The sequence below is a fragment of the Nomascus leucogenys genome, chromosome 22a, assembly GCF_006542625.1.
Source record: "Nomascus leucogenys isolate Asia chromosome 22a, Asia_NLE_v1, whole genome shotgun sequence".
Taxonomy (NCBI): Eukaryota; Metazoa; Chordata; class Mammalia; order Primates; family Hylobatidae; genus Nomascus; species Nomascus leucogenys.
Window position 1 is genome coordinate 138,936,294 of NC_044402.1, and position 14,452 is coordinate 138,950,745.

At 48.1% G+C, this 14,452-nt stretch overlaps 1 long non-coding RNA gene across 1 annotated transcript in view; it reads right to left on the reverse strand.

Annotated features, from left to right (window-relative positions):
* LOC115832373 overlaps positions 1–14,452 on the reverse strand; it is a 37,795-nt gene that overhangs the window by 1,616 nt on the left and 21,727 nt on the right. The gene's annotated exons all lie outside the window — the stretch shown is intronic.

Here is a 14,452-nt window from a genome sequence, read left to right on the forward strand (position 1 = left end):
GATGGCTGGGCAAGGCCCATCGTTCTACCGATGCACAGACGCCCAGCCCCGCCTCGTGCCAAGCCCTGCACTTTGGCGTCTGGAACTGCTCCCATCCCACTGTGGCTGCTGGCTGAGGGCAGTGAAGGTGCTGGAGGAGAACCAGCACCCAGTGAGGGGTGATGTCATTTGCAAGGTTTCATGTGGGCAGATCCTTTTTTTTTTTTTTTTTTAATCTGCCACATGTTTTGCTCACCCTTTTACTTTCAGCTTTTCTCAGTTTTTGTTTGTTTGTTTGTTTTGTTTTAGGGCAGGAATCGGCAATGTTTTCTGTAAAGGGACAGATAGTAAATATTCTAGGCTTTGTGAGCCATTTGGTCCTTGTCACACATACTCAACTCTGCTGTATTTTGAGAAAGCCACAATGGGTGTGGCTGTGTTCCAATAAAACTTTATTTACACAAGCAGGAGGTGAGGCTGGATTTGGACCAAAGGCAGTTGGCTGAGCCTTGTTTAACGGCTGTAATTTTTATTTTTATTTATTATTATTATTATTATTTGAGACAGAGTCTTGCTCTTGTTGCCCAGGCTGGAGTGCAATGGTGCAATATCAGCTCACTGCAGCCTCTACCTCCCTGGTTGAAGCGATTCTCCTGCCTCCGCCTCCCTAGTAGCTGAGATTACAGGTACCTGCCACCATGCCTGTCTAATTTTTGTATTTTTAGTAGAGACAGGGTTTCGCTGTGTTGGCCAGGCTAGTCTTGAACCCCTGACCTCAGGTGATCCACCCACCTCAGCCTCCCAAAGTGCTGGGATTATAGGCATGAACCACCGAGCCCAGCAGGGGCTGTAATTTTTAAATCACAGTGCTGATTTTCAAGAAGGTTGAATCTGAGTGTTTTTTTTTTCTTTAAAAAGTTTAGTGTGGCAGATTAAAGATGGCCTCAAAGTCTTTGACATTCCTTCTATCAGGAGGTGGGGTCAACTGCCAACTCCCCACAAGTCTGGAAAGGTTCTATGACTTTAAAAAAATAATGGCTTTATTGATATATAATTCACCACATATGTCTAAGCTGATATCTTATACAACTTAGTCTGCTGTGGTCTGAATGTCCATGTGTCCCCAAAATTCGTATATTGAAAACCTAATCACCAAAGTAATGGTGTTAGGGGTGGAGACTTTGGGAGGTGATTAGGTGCATGGGACTAGTACCCCTTTAAAACAGGCCCCAGAGAGCTATTCTTCTTCCTATTTTCCACCATGTGGGGCTGCCGCTAGAAGGTGCCATGTGTCAACCAGAAAGTGGGCCCCTAGCAGACACTGAACTTACCAGTGCCTTGATTTTGGACTTCCCAGAACCGTAAGAAATAAATTTCTGTTGTTTTTAAGCTACCCAGTTGTTGGTATTTTGGTATAGCAGCTTGAACAGACTAAGATGCACCCCTTTAAATAATACAATTATGTGTTTTTTGTACATTCACAGAATTGTGCAACTGTCATCACGGTTCTTTTTCAAACATGTTGATCCTCCTTATGAGAGACAGGACTAGCTGGCTTTCCTAGGCTGAATAAGAATCTGTAAGCCTAGCTGGGAAGGTGACCGCATCCACCTTTAAACGCAGGGCTTGCAACTTAGCTCACACCTGACCAGTCAGGTAGTTAAGAGAGTTCACTAAAATGCTAATTAGGCTAAAACAGGAGGTAAAGAAATAGCCAATCATCTATCGCCTGAGAGCACAGGGGGAGGGACAATGATCGGGATATAAACCCAGGCATTGGGGCCAGCGATGGCTACCCCCTTTGGGTCCCCTCCCATTGTATGGGAGCTCTGTTTTCACTCTATTAAATCTTGCAGGTGCACACTCTTCTGGTCCGTATTTGTTGCAGCTTGAGCTGAGCTTTTGCTTGCTGTCCACCACTGCTGTTTGCCGCCGTCACAGACCCGCCGCTGACTTCCACCCCTCTGGATCCAGCAGGGTGTCCGCTGTGCTCCTGATCCAGCGAGGCACCCATTGCCGCTCCCGATCGGGCTAAAGGCTCGCCATTGTTTCTGCATGGCTAAGTGCCCGGGTTTGTCCTAATCAAGCTGAACACTAGTCGCTGGGTTATGTGACCCACAGCTTCTAATAGAGCTGTAACACTCACCGCATGGTCCAAGATTCCATTCCTTGGAATCCATGAGGCCAAGAACCCCGGGTCAGCATGCAAGAGGCTTGCCACCATCTTGTAAGCATCCTGCCACCATCTTGGGAGCTCTAAGAACAAGGACCCCCACCCCCACCCCCACTTAGTTACCACCTCCTTAGCTTTACCCTTCCTCACAGACCTAAGCAACCACAAATTTGCTTTCTGTCTCCATAGATTTCCCTGTTTTGAATCTTCTATATGAATGGAATTATGTAATATACAGCCTTCTGTGTCCAGCTTTTTCTGCTCAGTATAATGTTTTCAGGGTTCATCCATTTTGTAGCATGTATCGATACTTCATTCTTTTTTATGGTGGAATAATACTCCATTGTATGGACAGACCACATTTGGTTTATCCATTTGTCAGGTGATGAACATTTGGATTTCTAGAAATCCTTGTAGGTGTGAAGTGGTATCTCCTTGTGGTTTTGATTTGTGTTTCCCTGACGACAAGTGATTCTGAATATCTCTTCATGTGCTTATGGGCCATTTGTGTCTCTGGTTTGGAGAAATGTCTACTTAATCTTCTTAACTCATTTTAAAATTGGGTTATTTGTCTTTATTATTGAGTTAGAAGAGTTCTTTATGTATTCTGAATACAAGTCTTTTATCAGACATGTTATTCGTAAGTATTTTCTCCAGTTCACTGAGTTATTTCTACTTTCTTGATGGTGTCCTTTGAAGCACAAAAGGTATCAATTTTGATGATATGAGGGAGAAAACATCAAGTCTTTCACAATCAAGTATGAACTTAGCTGTACGTTTTTTGTAGATGCATTTTATTAAGTGAGGAAGTTCTCTTCTGTTTTCTAGTTTGTTGAGTGTTTTTTTTTTTATCATGAAAATGTGTTGAATTGTGTCAAAAGCCTTTTCTGGTTCTATTGAGAATATTATATGACTTTTGTTTTTTATTTTATTGATATGATGTATTATATTCATTTATTTTCAGATGTTGAACCAAGCTTGCATTTCTGGGACAAATCCCACTTGGCCATGGGTGTATATATAACTCTTTTTATATGTTGCAGATTTAGTTTGCTAGTATGTTGCTGAGAATTTTTTTGTTTATATTCATATGAGATATTGGTCTGTAGTTTTCTTTTCTTGTAATGTCTTTTCTGGTTTTAGCATCAGGGTAATAGTGACCTCATAAAATGAGTTAAGAAATGTTCCTGCGGTTTTTCTATTTTTTGGAAGAGTCGTGAAGAATTCATATTAATTTTTTAAATGTTTGGCAGAATTCAGTGATAAAGCTTGGGTGGGCCTGGACTTTTCTTTCTGGGTAATTTTTGAATTACTAGTTCAATCTCTTCACTTGTTATATGTCTATTCACATTGTCTTCTTGAGTCAGCTTCAGTAGTTTGTGTCTTTCTAGGGATTTGTCCATTTCATCTAAGTTATACAATTTGTTGGTGTATAATTGTTCATGGTATTCCTTTATAACACTTTCTATTTCTTCAGGGTCCTTAGTTATGTCCCCATTTTCATTTCTGATTCTAGTCATTTGAGTCATTCCTCTTTTTTCTTAGTCAGTCTAGCTAAAGGTTGGTCAGTTTTGTTGACCTTTTCAAAGAACCAGCTTTTGGGTTTCATTGATTTTCTCCATTGGTTTTCTATTCCCTGTTTCTCTTATTTCTGCTCTAATCTTTATTATTTCCTCCCTTCTGCTTGTTTTCAGTTGGGTTGGCTCTTATTTTTCTTATTTTCTTAGGGATTATCTACCACTGGGGTTTGCAAGTGGAAGGTTAGGTTATTGATTTCAGATCTTTGTTCTTTTGTGATCTAGCATTTATAGCTAGACATTTCCCTCTAAGCACTGCTCTAGTGGCATCCCATAAGTTTTGGTATGTTGTGTTTTTGTTTCACTCACTTCAAAGTATTTTCTAGCTTCCCTTGTGATTTTTTTCTTTGACCCATTGGTTATTTAGGAGTGCATTGTTTATTTTCTTCAGTTGGTTTCCTCCAGAGCATTGTAGCCTTTCCTGACTTCTGAGTGACTTTTTTCTTTTAAAAGATAAGAATGGCAGATTAAAGATGGCGACAGTCCTCTCTTCAAGAGTTGGGGTCTATGGTTCCCTTCCCTTGGAATTTAGACAGGCTCTATGACTGTTTTGATCAGTGGAATGCAGGAGACTTGATACTGCGTGACTTCTAAGACCAGATTGAGGAAACTTTGGTGCTTTTGCTTTGGTATCTTGGTGCTCACTTGAAAGGGGATGAGGGTAGGCAGCCATTATGTGAGAAGTCCAACTACCTTGAGGCCACAATTCTATGATGAACCCAAGCTAGCCATGTCAAGAAGCCACTTGGAGAGAGAGAGAGAGAGAGAAAGTGCTGTCCAGCCCCTAGCTATTCCACTCATATCATCCCAGGTGCTGGGATCACTAGACCGGCAGTGAAAGAAGTCACCTTGGTAATTTCTGTCACATCAAAGCTCTTGCTTCATCTAAACATCCATCCAGAGCTACAGGACTGGGAGATTCATCGGGAAAAAACTGTATTGTTGGAGGTTCAGGAAGGGCTGATGTAAACCAGTAAACTGTTTCCCTAGAATCCTTCAGGATTTCATGGAATTAAATAGCCTCACAGACTCAGAAAGTTTAAATGGAAACATAAACAGTTCATCATACATACTTGATAGGATAATGGTTAGCTTCTTTTAAAAATGCACCAAATCTACAGAAGTTACTGAGAATCCCCAGAGGATGCCATGTCAATAAGAATCAAGGCCCACACATGGGGCACAAGTTGAGCTGTCCCTGCTATCTCCTATTTCAGCAGAATGAGGCTGCCAACATGGTAGGGCAGAGACAAGCTTTCCTCTCTGTGCCTGCCCTGACTCCTGACCTGTAGAATTGTGAGCATAAATAAAATAGCTTTTTTTTTTTTTTTTTTTTTTTTTTTTTTTTTTTTTTTTGAGACGGAGTCTCGCTCTGTCGCCCAGGCTGGAGTGCAGTGGCGCGATCTCGGCTCACTGCAAGCTCCGCCTCCCGGGTTCACGCCATTCTCCTGCCTCAGCCTCTCCGAGTAGCTGGGACTACAGGCGCCCGCCACTACGCCCGGCTAATTTTTTGTATTTTTTTTAGTAGAGACGGGGTTTCACCGTGGTCTCGATCTCCTGACCTCGTGATCCGCCCGCCTCGGCCTCCCAAAGTGCTGGGATTACAAGCGTGAGCCACCGCGCCCGGCCATAAAATAGCTTTTATATTGCTAAGTTTTAAGGTGGTTTGTTGCCCAGCAAATAGAAACTGGAACAGTGTATTTGTCCCATTTATATTTATTGTTATAATTATCAATTGACTTCAATTTCAGGTGCTTCAGTTTCTTCCTGTGTAAAATGGAAATAAGACTGTTAATTCAATTTAAGGATTAGGTAAGATAATATATATACATTACTTACATATATATTTATATGATTTATATAAACATATTTATATAAATATATGTGCTTTATGTATATAAATAAACATATATACATATATAAGGTACTTAAAAAGTTAGCTGGATGAAAAAGATATCTACATGTCTAAATTTTTACATGTTTTCTTTCATTTACTTGAGAATATGAGAACAGTTTTTGTCTCCACTTTTCTTTAATTTTTTGCTATGTTTTGAAGTGCTCTCTTTATCTGCTTTTTTACTTTGCTGTATTTTCATTTTGAAGTTTTGTATAGCTTAAGGTGCTGGAATTCTTTTATTTACCCATCTTGGAGTGACAGGAGTTTCATATGGGTTTTCCATTTGCCCAAACTAAAGAGAGCAAAAGTCCTTGTCCTGTATGCCTGGGCCCCGCAACTCCTTTTAGTCCGGACTTTGTTCTCTGTGCACCCCCAACAGCGGGTTTCCTCTAGAGCATGTCATGAGCTGACGGTTTTTGGTGATTTCAGCATCCTTGAACTTTTCTTTGTCTTTATTTTTGGTAGTAGTGGGTAAGAGGGAGTATGTTCTGCAGTGCGATTTGTGTAAGAATGTATGACATGTTGGTAAGTGTGCAGCATTATGCCATTTTTCTTTCTTTCTTTTGCCATCCAGGGTGAAACAAAACCCTGCCTCAGCCCTGGAATTTACCGGAGCTCAATTATGGTAAATCTCCTTGGTCCCTTTGAGGGGCAGCTGTGTCTGTTGGCTCAAGCACCGGCACTTCTCTCACAGCAAAGCTCTTGCTTCATCTAAGCGTCCGCCCTGCTACGGGGGTGGGAGGCTCATCAGGAAAGAATTCTCGTTTTGTCAGAGGTTTGGGAAGGACTGACGTGAATCAATAGACTGTTTCCTCAGAATCCTGCAGGATTTCAGTGGTTTCCACAGAATTAAATACCATCTTAGACTCAGGGGGTTTAAATGGAAACATACACACTTCGTCCGACGTACTTGATGGGATAATGGTTAGCTCCTTTTAAAAATGCACCAAACCTACAGAAGCTACTGAGAATCCAGCAGGGGTCATCTCAGTTCCTGGAGAGGGGAGGTGGGAAGCTTGTTTTAATTAGACTTGGACTTGCTGTCATACACATGTCTGCATCTGATTTTCACTCTGAGCACTTCCGCCTCCCCAGGCAAACGGAGGGTCGGAACGCTTGATGTGAGAACACATTTCACACACACGCTGGTGTATTTACTTACACAGACACGCACTGCACACACATGCAGACCTACATGCTTTCCTGGGCTCATCATGTGGGGGGCACATTGCAGCTCCTCCTCCCACTCTGCTCTTTGTGGAGAGCTGGGTCATCATGCTATTTGTTTTTACAGAGAAGAATTCATCAATCAAACATCCAACTTTGAGATCCGGCCTATCAGGAACTATTCCTGCAATGCCAACTCAGTGCTTTCATCTCCACCCTTGGCCTCGTTGTGCTATTTGGACAAAGATCCTGTAGCCTTTCTTATCCAGAGGGAGCAAAGGAGAAGTTGGGGTGTTCTTACCGTCCTGTGGGTTCCCTGCCGCTCGGGGGTTGGATCTGCTCTCTGGAGGTGCCCGCTCACCCCCCTCCCACCCAGGGACTCTGCACCGGCCATGGTGGTTGGGCCACTAAACTTGGAGGTTCTTGGGGATTATCTACCACTGGAGTCTGTGTTCAGTCAGTTTTCAGTGCTGGGTCCCTGGAGATCTGCTGGAGATCACAGAGCCCCTCCCTGGAGGTTTGTGCACACACCTCCTCACATGTGCGTGCACATGCTACTTCTGGTACATGGGCAGTGCTGATCTGGCCTTGCTGTTAAAGGCCGAGAATCCAAGGCCCAGGGTGGGTAAATCAATCTGTTGGTGCTTAGTGATGTGGCCTGGACTGGAAGCCAGCTGGCCAGGCAGCTGTACACCCTGCCTTTTGCACGCTGGGGCCGCCGTCTCTTAGCCCTGGCTTTTCTTCTTACCTTGAATGAGTCTTTCCTTGCTGCCATTTCAAGAGGCCTGGCTTGGCACCCAGTGAGGGTCGGCTGGGCCCCTGGCAAAAGCTTGTAGGGAGGCTTTACTCAGGCCAGGTTCGACTGGTCCCAGGGGTCCCACCCACCCCACCTCACAGAGCTCCCATTCACCTGTGGCCCTGCCATCTGGGGGCCCAGCCACTGGCAATCCTGGGCTGCAGAGGCGACCCCAGCAGCAGGCACTGCTCTCCCTGTGGGCCTCCTCCTTGGAACCTGCCCTCCCTCAGTGGAGCTCACAGGGAGATACACATTTTTAGGCCCTTCTTGGGAGTGAGGCTATGTACCAGGTGGTCATATGGCCTCCTTTAATTCTCAACATAACCATTTGGGGAAACTCAGGCTCAGAAAAGCTAAATGACATGGCCAGGTTGATACAAGTCTAAGTAATATAGCCAGGCCTGGGGCTCCAGAACACTTACTCCCCCTTCTCTATTCTTTGTTTGAAAAGACACAAAGCAGGGACTTTTTGTCACACCGTCCTGTGCCCTGATCACAGGGGGAGAAGGGAGGCAGGGTCTCCTTGCCTTGACTCCCAAGGGGAGATGGAGGGAAGCTTGCCATTCCCCTGAACTTCTCAGCCTGCATAACCATGGGCTAAAGAAACCTCTTTTTTAAAAAATAATAAATTATCCAGCCTCAAGTATTCTTTTCTAGCAACACCCAACAGACCATATAGATGGGAAGGCCAATTACAATGGAAACAAACAAACAAAAGAAGCAAAGAGCTGTCTATTAGCAAAACTGTCCGTAAATGAGATGGGCTGACTCAGAGAGTTGCATGTTCTCTGTCACGGGGAGACCATTTGAGAGTGATGATGGTTGTGGTGGTGATGGTGATGGTGGTGATGGTGATGGTGATGACGGTGATGTGGTGGTGATGGTAATTATGGTGCTGATGGTGACAGTGATGGTGATGGTGATGGTGATGGTGATGATGGTGGTGATAGTGATGGCAGTGATGGCAGTGATGGTGATGATGGTGATGTGATTGTGATTATGGTGGTGATGGTGGTGATGGTGATGGTCATGGTGATGGTGGTGGTGATGGTCATGGTGGTGGTGGTGGTGATAGTGATGGTGGTGGTAATAATGATGGTGGTAGTGAAGATGGTGGTCATGATAGTGATGATGGTGGTAATGGTGGTGATGGTGGTGGTGATGGTGATGATGGTGATGGTGATTATAGTGGTGATGACAGTGATGGTGGTAGTGATAATAGTGATGGTGGTTGTGATGATAGTGATGATGGTGGTAATGGTGGTGGTGATGGTGATGGTGATGATGGCAGTGATGATGATGGTGATGGTGACAGTGAAAGTGATGGGGATGATGGTGATGGTGATTATGATGGTGACATGATGGTGATTATGGTGGTGGTGGTGATGGTGGTGATGGCAGTGATGATGGTGATGGTGACAGTGATGGTGATGGTGATGGTGGTGATGAGAGTGATGGTGATGGCGGTGGTAGTAGTGATGGTGGTGGTGACAGTCGTCGTGATGATAGTGATGGTGGTGATGATGGTGATGGTGATGATGGTGATGATGATGGTAATGGTGATGGTGATGAAGGTGATGGTGATGGTGATAGTGATGGCGATGGTGGTGATGGTGATGGTGACAGCGATGGTGATGGTGATTGTGGTGGTGATGATAGTCATGATGATGGTGGTGATGGCGATGATGGTGGTGATGGCGATGATGGTGGTGATGGTGGTGATGGTGATGGTGACAGTGATGGTGTTGGTGATGGTAACAGTGATGATGATGGTGATTATGGTGCTGATGGTAGTGGTGATGATAATGATGGTGATGATGGTGGCGATGATAGTGATGGTGGTGGTGATGATGAACTTAAACATTCTTAACATCCTTAATGTTCATGTTATTTTAACAATGAACAAAGCATTCCTTTCCATACCCAACTGATACTTACACCAGCCCTCTGTGCGTGTGCTCAGGTGTGTTAACACCCAGCAGAGTGAATGAGGCTGAAAGATATGGTCACTGGTGTACCAGAGACAGAGCTCAGACTTGGCTCAGGCCTTTCACTCCCAGCCCAGGGCTTTGTCCCCCTTGATCTGAGAGTGGCAGCACCTTGTGCAAACTGAAGGCATCTGGAAAGGCTTTTTCTGTGGATCCCACGGCACAGGGCTGTGGTTCGGGAAAATGTGGCCACAGCCTGCACCCTCAGGCCTGGGACAGTGTGGGGTGAGGAGGGGGTTTGCAGGACCACGGTGTGGGCAAGAGTGTTTCCGTGGTGGGAACCCATGGTCGTGTATCTTGAGACCTTCCCCTCCCACAGTAGCAGCAGGGGAACAGGTGACTGTGTTTCCCCAGGATGGGCCACACCAGTCTCCAAGACCTTATCCTGGCATTCTGCGGACTTTTCCACTTTGCAGCCTGGCCCCCGAGTGTGGAGGCTGCCCTGGGTCCCTCCATTCCCAGGCTCTGCTTCCCCACGTTTGCTGTGGCCTCCTCCCCTGCCTCTGGCCCAGACGGCCCTCCTGATGTCTGACACCAGCTGGCTGTATCCGCCTGCGCTCTGCCTGGTCATTCCTGCCACCTGTTTCAGTCATGGTACACTAAGTGCCACCAAAGCAAAGCCCCTCCCAGATGGCACTCATGTTCCTGCCAGGCACCTTGTCTGGAGGGGCCTGCATGCCACCACCTGCTCAGGGGTGTGCAGTCCTAGGTCCCGGTGACTGTTCTTACCTGTTCTTCTCAGAGCTGCCTCCCCCTCCTCTTCGGCTGTGGCCCCCCCTCCGATTTTGGGGTACAGCAGCCTCTGCACTAGCTGCTGCCTGCAGCCCCCCAGCTGGCCGGTCAGCCTCTCACACTTTGCAGGTAGGTCCCCTCCCTACTGTCTGCCCTGCGTGGCTCCTGGGCTCTCAGGGGGATGCACAATCCCCTTTAGTAAATCTTATTTCTGCCTCTTTGAGGTTTTCACTCTAGCCACATGGGCTCCTGAGTGGTCTCCAAATGTCCTCAATCTCTCGTGTCTCCAGGTACCCCCAGGCTTCATCCTCTGCCTGGACTGGTCTTCCTTTTTCCTTTACTTGAGAAACTCCCTCCATCCTTTGGGCTCAGGTGGGTGTCAGCCTGGGAAGCTGCCATCCTGACGCCCATTCCTCCCTCTGGTGGGACAACCCAGTGTCCTTCCACAAGGTTTCTGTCACAGCCCTTGTTACACTAATTACAATTGAGGGCAGGGGTGGAATCCATTTATTGTCTGGCATGGAGCAGGTGATCAGGTTGCTTATGGAGTGTGTGAATACAGGAGGGAGGGAATGAAGAATAAATGGAACTGGCCCCGGTCACATGGCTTCTCATGGCAGAGCTGGGATTTTCGTCATTCTGCAAGTGTCTGCTGCATTCCTGTCTGGGCCCAGCCCTGAATTCAGAGCCAGTGCCACAGAAGCCAACCAGGCAAGCAGAGGTTCAGCCTGCCTGGGGCATGCAGGCAACTGGAATGCAGGCCTGCAGACTCCTAGTTCAGTGCTCTTCCTGACATACTGCAGGAGGGTGGGGGGCTGCCACGACCTGCGGGGGACGCTGCACCTTCAGCTTGAGTGAAGTGCAGTCGAGGGCCCAGCAGCCCTGGTGACTGGTTGCACTGTGCTCCAATCTGTTGGGGACCCCGAGGGCTCTGCATTATCTGCTTCTTGTCTCTAAGCGGCCACTGTGGCGAGGCGGAAGACAGTGGGCCGGCTCTCCATGCATGGGGTGAAGGCCTGCGGGAACAGGAGGGGGAGCTGCTGAGCAGCTCTCAGAGAGCTCCTGGGCCAGGTCCCTGCCTTGCTCCCATCAAAGGGATGGCTCTGCAGTGACGGCACAGAGCATCAGACACATGCCGGCCCAGCAGGGCCAAGCCAGCCACGCTATTAAGCAACAGCACCAGATCCCTTTGTTTCTCCGCTTCTTCCAAAGTGGCAAAAGATCAAGGCCCTGAGCTTGAAATAACAAAAGGGAAATAGCTTGCAGACTGCGCATCTGGAGGCCAGAAGGGGTTTAATAGCCGTGCTCAGGAGGGAGAGGGGAGGGGGCTGGATGCCGATTCATAAACTCTTCTCTGTGGCTCCCCAACCTGCTCTGCTCAGGCTCCCCGCGCCCGTCCCTGGCCCCACGGCAGCCTCCCTCTTCGTCATTCGCAGGGCAGGTGGCATACCTTGCCCATCAGCATGGGCACAGGACGTCTGGGCCTCTCTGCAGGTTCCCCATCCCTGCCAGCGCCCAGGTCTCCCTCGCTCCTCTCGGCCCCTTGCTCCTCTCAGAGTCCCTGAGTCCCCGGGTTAATGAGGATCTACTGCAGGGTCGTGGGAGTCTGACCAGTGACATGTGCAGACACATGTCTGTAATTACTCAGGGCTGAGGAAAGCCAGCCCCCAGAGCTCTGTGGCCTTCCCCATAGACAGAGCTGAGCCGGGCGGGCCTCCTGGGGGAGGAGAGCCACGCAGGGCATCACAGCACACACGGCCATGGTCAGAGGCCTGACCTCAGAGGCGGAGGCCTCTCGTTCTCCTGTGGGTCCCCTGGTGTCTGACCTTTGGGGGTGTTTGCAGTGAGGGGCTTACACAGCACATGGTTCTGTGGGCTGTCGTCTTCTCTGTACAACTGGTGAGAGGGAAGCCTGGAGTCCTGGGGGATTGGGGTGGGTGGAGGGGGCTCCCTGCTGCCGTGCTTGACGGCATGAGACACCACCATGAAACTCACCCAAAGACACCAGCTAACAAGGACCAAAAGGAAATGTTCACGAGGGGCAGCAGCCCATGCCAACATGACACGGTGCCATCTCACAGCATCTGCCCAGGCCGGGCCCACTGGGGTTATATCCCTGAAGAGCCTGGCCAGGTGGCATTTCCATCCCTATTGGACAGAAAGCGGGTGGGTTGTTGTTTGAAGTCACACAGCTTGTCAGAGTCAGCGCTGAGATTCAAATCCACACCTCCCTGACAACTCGGGCTTTCCTGAACCCCTCATCCCCTGAGATCCCAAGCAAAGGAATTATCCAGCCTGGTCCAATCCTTTCTTGGTGCATATTTTCATAAAAGGCAATTTGGAACCCGTCACTTCCCACCTCAAGAGCTGGCTGAAGCTCCCCTTTCTTGGCGGTTCTTTTGGATGGCTGGAGTGGCAGATGACCCAGGAGGCTGGAGTTGGTCACAGTGCAGCCCCCAGGGGCAGGCGGGCAGAACCGATGGGCACGCGTGCCCTCCCTCCTGAGCGGGTGTGTGAACCCCAGCAGCTGGCTGTCCAGGCTCCTGGGCGGTGCTGACTGGTGGCTCAGGTCACCCGTTGGCCTTCATTTGTTGGGCACAAATGATCAGTTTGGCCTGTCTCTAAGGTGCTTTGGTCAGGGGAAGGGGAAGGAAGTGAGGGCTGACACGTGGCTCATCGATACCACTCGAGCTTCGTGGACTGGAGTTGCCCTGGGCTCCGCTGGACACATTGTACATTTTCAGGCTCCTCCAAGGAGCAGGATGTGTTTCCCCTTGCCTAGAATGGAGCTCGGGGCTTGTGCTTGTTCAGCCAATAGCTCAGTGGGGCCAAGGGGGAGGTTGGCCCCGTGGGATCCCCTGGTTCCTGAACTGCAGTTCTTGGGTCCCTTTTTACTAAGCAAAATTACTGGAACGTCCTGGATGTTAGGATGTCCTCGGAGGCTTTATCCTGGGGTGACTTTGCCACCCTCCCAAGCGTTTGTTTCCTTCCTTTGTCAAGCTGGTGACCGGGCACTCCCTGTGTCCTTTTGTGGTCGCAGGTTCTTACTATGGCTCCCAGGCAGGTCACCCCATGACTTAGGGAGCTGTCGCTAGCTGAAGTCTGGTCGGGGGCAGGGTGGGTAGTTCAGCCAAGCTCTCTATATCTATTCTAGAGGTCCTAGGAGGTCTGCGGTGAGTCCCATCGCAGTCCCATGCCCCTTCCTGCTGAAAGTCACAAATGTTGCCACGCATGAGTTGTTGCCGAGGTTCCTCAGGGAAAGCCCGTCCCACGCCAGTGCTGCCCTTGGCTTCTCCCTCTGTTTTGTTCTGGCATCAGTGTGATGGGTTCTACTTACATCCTCCAGAATTAGGCACCATTCTCTATTTCTAGTGCTGTAGGAAATATATTCATAGTTCCATACTTACTTTGTTAATTTAATGGGATTTGTGGCAGAAGATGTAAACGCTTCAGTCTGCCATTTTGAATGGGAAGTCAAGTGAATTTTAAAGACAGGAAGAAAGGCTACAATTTGGCTGGGCGTGGTGGCTCATGCCTATCATTCCAGTGCTCTGGGAGGCCAAGGGGGGAAGATCGTTTGAGCCCAGAAGTTTCAGACCAGCCTGGGTAACATAGTGAGACCTTGTCTCAAAAAAAAAATTATATTAAAAAAAAGAGTACAGTTTAAGGAACCACACAAATGCAGATTCTCTTAGACAACTACAATTATTGTGGTCGAATAATATTTTGAAATATTAAGTGATTTAACTTGCCCAGCATGTCCTGTTGCCTTTTTTGCATCAAGGGTTTTTTCTACCCTGTTACTGGAAAGAGTGGTGGCCTGAGGAAGAGAAGACACAGCTGATCTTGAAAAGGGAAGTCGTCAGTCCATGGCTTTGTGAGCTGCCGGCATGGGGTTTCCTGGGATACTGGCCAACAACGGCTGCACTTGCAGCTGCTCTTGCCACACCCAGCCCCCCGTGTGGACCATGGCTCAGGCCTCTATCAGTGTCTGGAAGGTGCCGGAGAGCAGTGCAGGTCTGATTTGGGCTTGTGCCCCTCTTTTTTTTTTTGAGATGGAGTCTTGCGCTGTTACCCAGGCTGGAGTGCAGTGGTACAATCTTGGCTCATGGCAACCTCCGCCTCCTGGATTCAAACTATTCT